We start from the raw sequence: 14,137 nt of genomic DNA, 5'->3' as shown, positions 1-14,137 counted from the left end.
AAAGTTGCCGTCCTTCTCTGAACCTTTTACAGCTCTACTGTACCCTCTCCGAGTTGACAAAACTACAGTTTCCCATGAAATTCAAAATGTGGACATTTATACAACAGCATTATGATGATCTATAAGGTTTTATCTTTTATTTCTTTCCTAGTACTTCCTACCATTTCAGCTGCTTTTTGATCACTACCGAGCACTGAGCTGACATTTCCCAAGATATATTTTAACATCAAGGTCTGGTCTTTAAAGAGGATTGATCAGATCAGAGCTTATTATTCTCTATCTGTATTTAGGACTTTTTCCCTCAAGCGCACATCTTAATAGTTCTATATTTTGGATTTCCTTTGCCATTTCATTGCATAGTCCTTCAATCTTAGATATTTTTTTTTTGTCTTTATTGCTTTTTAATTCTCATGAAAAATATTTGCATTCTGATGAAAGAATGCTAAATTTGCATTCAGGTCTTACTGCACTACTCTTACTAACTTCGTATCAGCTGCAAGCTTCCCCTTCTCACGTCTCACTTTTCCCGTTCATTTATGAATATGTGCGGAGTGTAGAGCTGCAGAGCGTTTGCGCCCTCAGCACGGCTGCTGACAACACAGAACTGGGAGGAGTGGCTAATAAACTGGAGGGCCTTGCTGCCATTCAGGGGGACCTGGTCAGCCTGGAGAAAGGGGCTGGCAGGAACCTCATCAAGTTCAACACGGGGAAGGGCAAAGTCCTGCACCTGGGGAGGAACAAGCCCAGGCACCAGGACCTGCTGGAAAGGACCTGGGGGACACCAAGCTGAGGACGAGCCAGCAACGTGCCGTTGCAGCAAGGAAGGCTGGCAGTGTCCTGGGCTGTGGTAGGACAAGGGCTGCCAGCAGGTCAAGGGAACCCAATACGCAGCGCTGGTGAGGCTGGAGGGTTGTGGCCAGTTCTGGGCTCCCCAGTACGAGAGAGATATGGAGCTTTTTTAAAATCTAACTCGATATATAAATTCCAATATTCTTTGTACATTAAATGTTATCTCTTGTAAAATCATAATTATCCTTTTTTTGTATTGTTTGTTTGAAACATTATCCTCTATTATAGATAAATATAATTATGAGTAAAACAAGAAAATTGGGAATAATTTCCATAATGAGTAAATATCTTATACATTCCAGTGACAAGAAAATAGATCTCTGATCTCTTGAAAATCTGAAGATTGTGAAAATGTACAACTAGGTACTTCCACTGGGTGGCAGTTTTGTACTCCACTATAACGTGGTTTGTTTTTTTTTTTTTACCTTTTTCCTCTGAAGTCAAACTATAATTCACTGATTTATGGATGTGAACTGGTTATCTCGTTAGTTTTAATCTAGATTTTTATTTTTTCTAATGATGAGCTTGTTAAATTTTATTTGATAGTAACATATACGTTTGAAGTTTCCTTGTTCAAATGTTTATTTTTAGATGGTGCTTGGGGAAAAAAAAACACACATAATTTCTAGAGTGATCGTTGATCAACTAGACTAATGTCATGATCCGGTTCTGCCACCCATTGATATAGTCAATATTAGAAAGCATCATAACTTTACTTCCAGTCATACTATATTCGGTTCTGCTTACACACAAGTGCAGGAAAAATAAATTATAATTAGTATTTTATCTAATTTTAAACAAATATTTTAGCATTGAACATTGCAAAGACAGAATCAGCGCAAATCTGACAACGTTCTTCCTTAGCTAACTTCCAGTTTCGGTATCAGTCTGCTTCATGATTTTGAAGTGTGTTGGCAATAAGGTCCATACAAAGATAACATTGATTAAAAAGACATCAGCAGATCAGGAGAAGAAATCTGGATCTAAAAGCAAGGGTTTTTTAATATTTTCTTTATGATAAGGTACTATAGCATCTGAAATGCTTGAGTTAAAACCCAGAATTAACATCTACAACAACGAAATGGGTTGCAAGAAGGAAATGAGATTGTGTTTTAACTAAATACCCACTGCAAGGAGGAAGCAACTCTGTGTCCTGTAATTGCATCAAACGTAGTATGTAAACAGATAAGAGCATTATTGTGGAAACACAATGGAAAAGCGAGGAAGCAAAACCAGACAATTAAAAATGGGTGAATAATTAAGATGGACAAGAGGTGAACAAAGGGCTTTAAATGGTCTAAGAAGCCAGAAATGGAATTTGTTACAGAATCACAGACATCAGCTGTGTGAAAACAACAGAGCATCACATATTGTGAAACAGTGGACAAACGCGTACAACCATTAATCTTTAACACAGAATAATCTGAAACAAAGCAGGATGTATTCAATATACTGGACTAATTTTTACAGCACTGTGTTTTCTAAAATTTTGGCCCTCAAAGCTAATCTTGCAAATAAAATGTGTAACAAAGGACTGCTCAAATCTACCCTTAATAATAATAAAAACCAAGTATCTAAAATAGCAGCATATTCTAGTACTGTTAGGCCCTTGATATCTGAATATGAATGAATCCAGCAGTATTTACTGCCCCAACTGTTCAGCTTTAGCATTTATCCTGGCCCTTCTAGAATAAACATGGTCTACAAGCAATCTGCCCGTAACTTCTGTGGGCCTGTTTGGGTCTATGGTTTCTACAGAGAAAGTTGAGCTAGCATATCGAGGAGTGAAGGATATTGAATGGAGGGTTTAGTTTGAGCTGGCTTCTATAAAACACAGAATTCCCAAATAACTACACCTTCAAAATCTGAACCGTGTGTCTGTAGGATCAGTAAATATTGTTTATGGTGTTCAAGAAGGTGCAAGGGCCAGAATTCCTTCACCTCAGAAGCCCAGCTTTTTAGAGGAGAGAGGAGTGGTAGGATTTTCTTTTTCTCTGCTACAAACAACTCAAATATTTTGTTTACTTATTTTTCCCATTGTAAAGGAGGGAAAAAAATGACATTTTTATGGGATGGGCCAACGTAATAGCTTGCTCATTTGCCCAGTCTCCAAGCAGGCAGTAAACCACGAGTGGCCTGTAACTCTAAATACCTGCGTGTTTCTAGGACCTCCATACCACCACCTGAGTCCTGTAAGGTAGCGCCTACTCCGAGTGAAGGAAATGGGAAATGCTAGCAATTGAATTGCCAGGGACAGATGAGTCCATCAGACCACACTCTTCAGAAGTCCACTTAATGACAGTTTATATAGACAACATAACTTTCCTACCCTAAGATCACTGATGGTATGTGCAGGAAAATTCTAGAGAAATTTCAATATAGGTTGCTTTAATTAATGCAAAAATGTCTGAACACTGTCTTATTTCCTAAGAAGTATTTATGCAGCTGTAACAAATGGGAGTGGATTCTCATCATGTAACTTCAATGGGAAAAGGACAGGGCTTCAAAGTCCTTTGGATTTATTTCTTCTAACACAATGTCTACTTGCATCATCATCTAAATGGTGTTTCATGGTAGAATTAAGGACTAACCTTCTCTTCAGTGATATAATGCATCAAGAGTTTATCCTGGTCATAAGATTTGTTTGTAAGTCTTGTAAAATAATCACATTGAGTATTTACTAACAATATCTAGTATTCCTAACTCAACTGCAAAAAGGGATCAAAAGAAAGAAAACAAATCTTAATCCTTAGAAAGTTTTAACTCAGACTGCTACACTGTAACTGAAAAGTGTGAGAACAAGAAGCTGCTTAATGAATAAACAACTCAGAATTATCTATACACAGTATAATGAGAGTTTTTTACCTTACAGAAATAAAGGAGAAGACAGGCTAGAGGTACTGAGGCAATACATTACACTAAAAGGAGGACCCAGAAAGAACTTCTTGTTCTTCAGAAAGGGTGTTTTAATCACTAGGGAGTTGGTAACTTATCATTTGAGAATGTCTTTAGGAAGCTTTTATTCAAATATTTATTTTAGCAAAAAATGGCAGACCGAAATTTCAGAGTATTTTATGTATGGTATTGAATACAGAAACTCAACATTAAAAAAAAAAAGCACACAGGTTCACCGCCTTCGTGACAGCGGAAAGAAACCAGTCAGTCTTCACCTAAAACACCACAAAACCCCCCTGCTATCTCAGCTCTCACAGAAGGATGTTCCAGAAGATGTGGCTTTCTCTCATTTCCACATAGAAAAATATAAATGCTTTGAAACATGCCTTACTCAGTTACGTCCGTTACTTCAGCAAGCAATTGCAGAAGTGACAAGTCATTTTAGAAAAAAAGAGGAATACTATCAGGAAATCCTCTTTTAAAATAAACTGAGTTCCAACCCAGCCTCAGTTATCAGACATTCAATAATAACTTGATAATTTGAAAGAGCTGCTTAAAAGGAGTTTCCAAGTCACAAGAGTTTGTACAAAATAAGTTCCTTAAGCTTCGTTTTAAATCCAGCATCGGCCAGGGCTCCGTGTGTCCTGCTATTGGTGGGATACAAAACTGAGCAAGAAAACGCAGAAAGACGCAGCAGGGGCTATTTCCGAAACAAGCTTCCATAAACCAGGTTAATTCCATTTCTTAAAGCACAGTAAAAACTCATTTTCCTTCAAAAGACACCCCTACTAATTAATTGCTAGTGGCATTATCAGTTGGTATCTAATTAGTCCCCACACAGTTTTCAATGGGATTTTATTGTATTTCTTTGGCAGTGTTAAATGTGCTCTTGTTTTGAAAAAGGACCAGTGCGTGTCCAAATACATCAAGGTTATGGAAAAGTAATAAGCTATTAACCCTTTAATACTTCCAAACTGACTAGTACTACACTAGCAAATGGCAAATTTAGTCATTGTACAAAAAACTTCCGTTTCCTCATCTATATGACAGAACTTCTGTAGTCTTTATTAAATTTTTAGTCCTAAATAGCGGTAGGTACTGCAGACTCTGCCTGTACCATTTTTATTTCATCGAGGAAAGGCAAATACTGCCTTTACTGTAACAAGAGAGACCAAAGACTAGACACACACGGACAACATTACACTGTTCCACCCACCTGGTGGTCCCTCCTTGTAAAGCTTCAGGTGAGCTAGAGACAAAAGCATAAGTAAGATTGTATTTAAGCTTCACAGTTTATATTTTTATACTCATTAAATACGTATCCTAGCAGGGAGTCTGGCCCACTCCTTGGTTTTTATTCATTAGGACAAACATATACCCCAGTCAGCATTTTCAGCTCCCATTAATGTAATTTTGTCTTGCAAAAAATTATCGTTTATGAGTTGCTTCATTTCTTAAATGTTCCTAGATATTAGTACTGTCCATCAAATCAAATCAAAATCAAATAGGAAGTATTTAAATAAATTTCTACCATGTAAAAAAAATCCCATGGACATTCCTTAGCTAACCAGAGGCCACATGTACTAACACTTACTATGAAAATAAATTTGCAAATATCTCTCTAAAGCTCTCAGCTCGATATATACACAGAATTGCATACCACATGCTGCAGAATGACTAAATGATTTATTTCATTCCTCAAGATTTTCAATCGGAAATAACAATGATGCTCATTCATTACTGCGATTTCATGTTGCTTGGTAAGGCAAGCAGAGCAACGCAGATCAGAAAGCTCAGCTGCTTCTGACAGGTTCATACCATACAATGTGATTAGAAGACACAAGTTTTGGATGGGAATGCTTTGAAGAATTCCTTGTTTTGCTTTTTAAGTTGTTTCTAAAAAAAAAAAAAGCACTTTTTAAAAACTGATAGACTGTGCCAGGCTGATTCTAGTCAGAATAACAGTGGCCAACGTATGATACTTGCCACCAGGTGGTAGAAATAAAGCATGTAAGATATTACTAATAATCAATAAAGTATGATGCATGCTTCGCTGTTTTGCGAAGGAAATACACGCTATACATGCTATCCTATAGCTTACATGCTTTTCTTTAATGCATAGAAAGGCAAACATGAAATAAAATCTGGATGTTTTGGGCAACCCATATAATTTATGCAAATGCTTAGTATATGTCCTGTTGTATCATCGCACAGGAATTATCCGAACAGAGATCAGCAATAACTTTTACACATATACACAAAACACGCTCATATACACCTTTGTCATGGTACTGAGCAAGCTGCACTGTTCGTCACCATTTCTACGAGAGGTACAAGCATTCACTGGTACCTCTGGCGACCCGAAAATTTAACCTACAGCTTTGGGAATACTGGATGCAGTGGGTCACAATATTTCAAATGGTGATTTTCATTCTCCATAACTGTTGCAAAAAGCAAGTATACACACTCAAATATTATTCAGTGTTATTCTATTTGTGTTCAGAACTGTACTGTGCAAAAAGTACCTTTCTTTGATAATAAAACAACTTACCTACTTGAATAATTTTAAATAAAATGTTATAGGAAAACCTTTCCCGCAGAAATCTCCATAACTCACATTTCAGAAAGATGAGTTGCTCCTCAAACTTTACATAAGGAATTTTACCTAAGCAGGAACCTTCTTTGCCATGATCTCAAAACTTCCAAGTAGAAAGCAGCAGCTTTGAAGATAAATGACCTGTATAGTCACTTCTGGTCAGCACATTCATTTATATAAAAAAACCTTACGTATTAAACTCAGTATGTGCAAGCATGCAAAATAATGTTAACACATTTTAAAAGTAATTAGAAAAAAAAAAAAAGCTGGAAAACTACCTCTTTCGAGATGTACCACAGCCAGTAGCATAAAGGAAATCGCTACCTTTTAATTGAGCTGGTTAATTCAATTTCAGAATAGTGAGGGTTTCTTAATCTTTTCTCCTTCCGTGTTAACCCTTGGTCCCACCGTTTTCAACACTCCCTTTTAAGACAGTCTTTGTTCCTCCTCCCTTATTTCCCCATGTAGTTTCCCCCTTTAACCACCAGGTGTCAGAAGGGAATCTACTCAGCACAGCTGAACCTTTTTTTATTATTCAGAGATTTATTTTCACAGGCGCACTGATGCAAACTTCCCGGCTTTTTCAGGCTACAGCCCTAAAACGTAGCAAATGTTCAGGCTTTTCTTCCAATAAACATAGTCATGAGGATCTTTCAAAACATGTTATTTGTGCAGTCTTGGAATGGTGTTTACGTTACAAAACATGATTGTCACACAGAAGAAGTAATGCTGGGAGAAATACTGACATTTATTTGAAACACTGCATGAATGCCACATTTTAAGTAGAGAAATTGTGGCTTACACATTTTTAAAGTACGATTGGTCAGTGAAAGCCCAAAGCTTCGGTTTATAAACAGCTGACTGACAGACTTCCTTAAACTTTTTGAACACCATGTTGAACAGATTTTGCATTTAAGCATCCTTTTAGAACCAGAAAATTCAAATTTATTTGTGCTTAAAGAAATTCTTAGAATTACCTATTTTTTAGGGACAGAGGGTTGGCTAAAACAATACTGAATGACAGTATTGACACGTTCCAATCTTTCTTCCCTCACTCCACTCCGTCTACTCCTACCTGTCCTTCCTTCTTTACTTCTCGTTGAACCTGAACTCTTTTACAGCCCCACAATTCAAACACATAAGGATGTCAATTCCCCAGACTGGAAAATGAGCAGACATCCTTCACTTCAACTTAATTCTTTTTTCAGACTTTTAAGGGAAGGAAGAACCCTCTAAGCCTAAAACTTCAGTGATTTTCAGCACCCTAAAGATTCTGGTATAGTGGAAGTATGGAAGATGTGAGGAAGGGAGACAGATGGGGAGGCACATGTGGAGAATAAACAGTTCTAAATAAGCCAATAGTGAGTACCTAAATACTGTCTGGTTATTGAGATAATACAGAAGATATAGGACTTAACTTACTACAGAAAATGAAGTCACTTCACAACACACTGAATTCCCTGAGAACAACAGAAGGGTATCCCAGAAAAGCAGCCTCCTGAAGGAAAAACCAGCAAGCCCTTGATTCTTTGTTATGGAAATGAAGAAATCGTTCTTAGTCTTTCTAACTGCAAAGCAGTATAATAAAGCACTATTCAGAAGCAGTCATCTGAGTTACTTATCTACTTGATCATTCCTCTCCTGGCACAGGTGAGGTTACAGCTACAGTTCATTTACCTGATAGCAGAAATGAATAGTTTCATTTGTCATTGTCACCCTCTCAGGAAGGCAATATTAGAGGTACTGCTGTACTGCTGCTGGGGACATTCAACATGATTTCTTCCTCAATAAATGTCCCACTTCCGACTAACAAAAGCAATCTATTACAGGATCATATTCACCAGCCCAGAATGGTAAACAAATAACACCTTATCAGCAAACATGAGGAACAAATTTATTACAGAATTTCTGTGATGAGTTACAGGCTCTACCTACTTCATCTAGCACAAATTTACAATACAGAACACTTATTCTAGATCTGTAACACTTTTGCAATCACTGTGTACTGTGTATAGTAAGCATACATTGAGATTGGATGTATACTATACATGCAGTATAAGTGTATATTTATTCAAATGTGGGTGGGTGTGCAGGTGAGCGTATGCACACTACATCTCCACATACACAGGCACCCCGATTCCCCTATATATTCTTAGTGATTCTCATCTTTAGAACTGTCGGCAATCTTAAAACATGGATATTTATAAAACTAAGAAGCGTACAATAAATAGGGTTGGGATAATTACAGGTAAGAGTATGTACCTGTGTGCCGTAGCTGAGGGGGCAAATTTGGCAGGGATGATATCGAACTTAACTAAAAAGAAACCCAAAAAGCAGTCGTAAATCCAGGTGCAAATTTTCAGAAAGCGTCAGGGTGTTCAGACTCAGGGTTTCATTTAGACTGGTATCTAAATTTCTCACGTTCAGGTGCTGGGCCAAACAGAACTGGAGATTACGCGACCGGTGAGACTGAAGAACAGGAAAGTGAATTCAGTAAAACTCACTGCCATTTCCGTTATACAAAGGGCCTCATATATTTTGAAATAGAAGCATGGAAATAAAATACAAAGTCATTCTTTTTGTGCTGTACACGGTTGCTTTTTCACTGGGTTTCAACGATATAACAAGAATCACCTTGTAAAAACCCTGTGACCATTTTGGGCCTTTGCAACGTAACGTTGGTAGGACCTATAGCGGTGCCCACATTTCAAACTAAAAACTACAGTAAAAGAAACAATTCACAGAACGTGCCTTCATTCTATTCAGGTAATAGATCAATCTTCTCACTAGGAAAAATGTAGTTTAGAAATCAAGTTTCTACTTTGGGCGGACCAAAGCTGTTCTGTGTGTGAATCCTTAAGCACGCTGGTATCTATGGCTACACAGACGTATGCGTCCAGACGTGGCTTTGTATACTGTAAAACATGTCCTTGTCAAGCAACGGTTGCAATAGATGCATCCAGATTCAAAACCAAGAGGCCTCCTAAAATCACGGCATTTCGATAGAAAGTACACATAGTGGGAATAAAGCAGGGATTTTTATTTAAAAAGTGGAGCATAACTTTTCTTCCCCCTCACTGTGTAATAATATAATCCTCAGTGTGTAGGAAGGCATGAACATTTTATCACACGGTCTTAGGTACAGTTACCATACTGTAAGTGTTATTTTTTGCAGATTTAAGTTTAGGAAGACAGTATTTTTTTCCCTTCTGCACCTCCATCTAATGCTAATAGCCTATAAACAGAAAAGGAATTGAATTTGGCTTGAAAAATAGGTCAGGATTCTTATCCCAATTTTACAGATGGGTAAACTGAAGCTTGGAAACGTCTCACAACTTTCCTGCAGTCATTCCAGTAGGTAGCAAAAGGGCTGGAAATGGAACACAAGCATCTTAACAACAAATCTTGAGCATTAACAGGTGCCTATCTTTTTGGTCCTATCTCAAGAGGCACAGTATCAACGACAGTATCAGCTGAGGCAAGGAGAGAAAAGCAAAGGAAGTTTCTGTTGCTTCTTGTTTCTGAGGGTTTTTAAAAATACTTTCAAAGTAAATCTTAGCAGAGAGGGCTGCAAGATATCTGGAACAGTGGCTGCTGCCACAGCAGCACATGCACAACCCACTTGTCTGAGACCGTAGAGACTTTGAAGCAGCACTATGCCGAATACCTAACAAATCCATAAAACTGTAGCTTTAGTTGGCATAAGCTTGGGGAGAAAATGTCATTGACACTCTAGAGGAATATAATATGGGTACAACAATCCCGCTTGTAATAAAGAATTCAGCTTCTCAATAAGAAGCTAGTGTATTTGTCAGAATACGAAACACTGACATAACATGGCCAAATGCACCTGTCATCCTGCACAATAAATGCAGTAAAATGTAGAAAAATAATTTGCAAAACCTTTTTGCAGCCCACCTGCACTATGAGGTCACATCACATTGATCAGTGACCATTAAATCACTAAAACGCTATCTTCAACCAACGCATAATATCCTGCTTACTGTAGTCCTCCTTTATCTAAGTCATTACAATAAAATTTATAACAGAATCCCAGAACTAAACCCCAAATAACACACTGAAAACAATTAAACTGAAATTACTAAAAAAATGACACTTTTTTTTAAAGATGAAACCAACTGTTAGTAGCCACTGGTACAACAACTTCATTCAGGGCACTAACAACATCAGCATTATGTGTTTTTTAGAGACAAACATAAATTGTTCAAGGCCACAAAGGAAGTTTGTGTTAAAGAAAGATAAGGAATCGTGTTCTTATCTCTCATCTCTTTGTTCAGACCATTACGCCTCTCTTTCTCTCATATAAGCTGGTAATTCTCTGCATTTATGCCATGACCATAAAGTGATTTTCCTTCTGGGAACCCAGAGCACAGTGAACCAAGGCTTTAACATATTTAAGACATAATGGCAATAAACCTCTGCCATTACTTTGTCTTTCATTCACCATTTACTTAAACACTTCTTGTTTCATTAGAGCTTTCTCAGTCACCTTCTGATTTTCTTATTTACCCTGAAAATTGTGCTGCAGCATCACAGAATGTTATAGAAATTGTGGCACCATAGAGACAGCATTACCTCACTGCAAATTTAAGGATGATGAATAGACAGACTGTGAGAGAACTGGGGGTTTTTTTAAGTTATATACTGACATTTGACTTAAAAAGAAAACATGTAATTAAATAAAAGCACTGAATGGATTAATGTTTCAACTTGATTTTTTTTCTTAATGTTTTCTCCAGCAGGAGTGTCAAATCTTTCTCTCTTATCACTTTTTAAATTTCTGTTTTGCTTAAGCAAAAGACTAAACTCTCTCTGTTTCATATGCGAACTATTTTGATCCTAATGGCTAAAAATGCATTTTTAATAGGAATCGCAGGATCTGTTTATCTATACCACCTTGATGTGGAGACTGTTATTCAAACATAGTCTTATGATCAGCAGAACTCATGCCTAAACTCTTCTTCTTGGACATGGGAGCCTGCAAGTGCTAATGTCATATGAGGCAGCTGAGACCTTCATTATATGTGGATTCTATGTGATCTTGTATCACAGATGAGTTCATTCAGTATAGACATTAATTTGTCTCCTCTACCTAGCCAGATATTTTCGCCATATGCAACAGCTGACACAGCTACCTTTCTATCAGATTTAATGCTTTAAAAAATGGGAGAAATCTCCCAAAGAATTATGCCGGAAAAAGAAAAAGAAACTTTTAATGAAAACAGAAGAACAGAACTTTAGGCCCAGAGAAATAAACACAGAAATGTCTTTAATTACATGGGGAAAATTTCCATGGAATAAACCTATAACTATAAATTAAAATACCCTTTTTCTAGTCTTCCAGGTTATAAATGGTGTAATGTACTACAGACTTTCTGGACTTCACCTGTTTTAGACTGACACACTTCAAAGTTCCAGTTTTTCTAGAGAACCACATAAGCAGCTTGTGCTAATTACAGAGAGCCAGTTGGTAACGCAGTCGCTTGCTCTATGGAAACAGAGGAATTAAAGGATTAAGAAAACATAAAATATGCCAAAATATCATCATGTCACCCTTTTAATTCAAAATTTACAACTTAGATTCAGGTGTTGGGGGTGACAATACTATGACTACACGAGATGGTATCAAAGGCATGAAAAAAGCCTTTTGCAGAGTTATATTTGTTCACTAACTTCTTTCACTTCTAATATTCCTAAGAGGCCTAGTCAGCCCCACACACGTGTTCCTTGTTATGTCCATTTGCTTTTCAGTTGGTTTCCCACACATCAAGCCAGACTGCGAGCCTCAGGAGGGAGTTAGCTGCTCCTCCGAGCTGCTATGAGTCACTGTGATGTCTGCTGCATAGGCCAAATTAAGCCTGAATTTCTTGCTTCCACTAGGGAGCAAGAACAATAAGGAAAAACACGGCAAGGAGGTGAGAAAAGATCAAAGGCCAGGAATCCTCTCCTGGAGGATCAATATCCCTACCTTCCTGTCATAGCTGCCATAGTGCACAGTGATGAAGGAAGTAAATCAAAGACTTAGTGCAGAATTGTGAGAAAGAGTACAGCATTCCAACTTCCAAATTTTCAATCTTACTTTAAGTACTAATTTCTCATGACAAATGAAAAGCACCTACGCTACCTCATAAAGTCAGTACGTATTCTTGTTGCCTGTTCGAAGTACAGACTTATGTCAACGGATTTGTCGTTGGACACGATCACACTTGTGACAGATATATTTCGTTTAAACCTAAAATGAAGCTGTGCTAAATGAACACTTACCTAATAATTCAGCCTATTATTATTGTTTGTATATAGGTTCCTATTGTTTTGGTAAATGAAACCCTTAATCACAGAAATTAAACCACTAACATAAATCATTGACTGAAAGTTAAAAGAAGTCACTTCAGCATTTTTTTATGTTACAGATAATCATCTGTTCAGGAACATCAGTGGAGGAAGACGAGAATCACAAACATCCCTGCCACACCCAATTTTTGAACTCTATTCTGAAATCAAGAATTTTTCATTTGATCTTAGCTATTAGGACAAGACACCGGGGTAGGAAGTAGAGTTTCAGGTTGAGATTGTTTGAGACCTATCAGTTTAATACAATCATTAACCTGCTTTATATCATATTTTCCAGAAGCCTGCTTTGTGGAGAAGAAGCTCCTACGGTACTGGTGGCTGGGAGGGAATTTTGGATGGGAAGGAGTATGAGGGGAAATGCCAGTATACACACGTACTTTGAAGGTACCAACCACTGTCAGAGAGAAGATACCGAGTTTAGAAGTAATGCTGTATTGCCACTTTTATATTCACTAAAAAAACCACAAACCCGTCCCCCCAGCAGTAAGACCAACATTGAACACAAACCCTGTTTTTATAATTGTATCAGCACTACTCATGAACGGTACCTTCCTTCACTTGCAGGAGACTACATAAATTCATTGCTGCGCATAGTGCTGTAAAACAGCCACCCTCGTACTCAGAAAAGCAGACGCAACCGATCCATCACATGCAACAACTGCTTTCTGGGCATCCGTGAACAGCTGGAAGAAACACAAACCTGCTAATCACTGAGGTACACCTATAACTCTACTGTACTCCTAACGTATGCGGCAAATACAGCCTTTGCCTATTTCCTTCAAAAAGCACTGCTTCTGTCTCATGCTAGCTGAATCACCAGCAGCTTGTTGTCATTCAGATCCCTGTCTGCCAGACACTGGAGTGACTAATGAACTGCAGAATCTGGTCTGTATAAAAATTTGACTTAGCAAACCAACCATCAGCATGTTGATGACACTGCCACCCAAAATATCACAGTAACAAAAGAGTAACAATTTACATGGGCTCTACGCCAGTCTGTCCTTCCTATTAAAATTTCAGGAAAGCATGACCTAATTTCTGTACGAGTAATAGAAACTGGAGCTTTTGTTAACTCCGTTTCCTTTCCTTTCTTTATTTCAGTGTATGTTTTGCCACAGATGATTACGGTCATTAGGAGAAAAAAAAAATTATTTGGGTAAAGTTAAATATGGCAAGGATATAGCCTATAATAAGAATCTAAGAGTAAGAGAAAGAATCTGTAGTGCTCGTTGTCAACAGGTGAATACCTCGCCTGGTCATCTAGTGATAGACTTCCACACCTCAGACCAATCAGATGCACTGTAAATTCAATTCTGTCTATATTAGAACCATGTTGTTCCTGTCAAAACCAAGTTTTCTGAATCTTCCAGCAACTTTTACACTTCCAGTATCATGCCCATTGTACAAAAACGGAAGATTAAGGCC

General features: G+C 37.7%; 1 protein-coding gene across 1 annotated transcript in view; it reads right to left on the bottom strand.

Annotated features, from left to right (window-relative positions):
• Positions 1–14,137, bottom strand: part of FMN1 (formin 1) — a 180,708-nt gene that overhangs the window by 119,176 nt on the left and 47,395 nt on the right. The window lies entirely within an intron of this gene.

Source organism: Phalacrocorax carbo, chromosome 9 (genome assembly GCF_963921805.1).
Source record: "Phalacrocorax carbo chromosome 9, bPhaCar2.1, whole genome shotgun sequence".
Taxonomy (NCBI): domain Eukaryota; kingdom Metazoa; phylum Chordata; class Aves; order Suliformes; family Phalacrocoracidae; genus Phalacrocorax; species Phalacrocorax carbo.
Note: the sequence above shows the minus strand (reverse complement) of the source record. Positions and strands in the feature narration are given on the sequence as shown.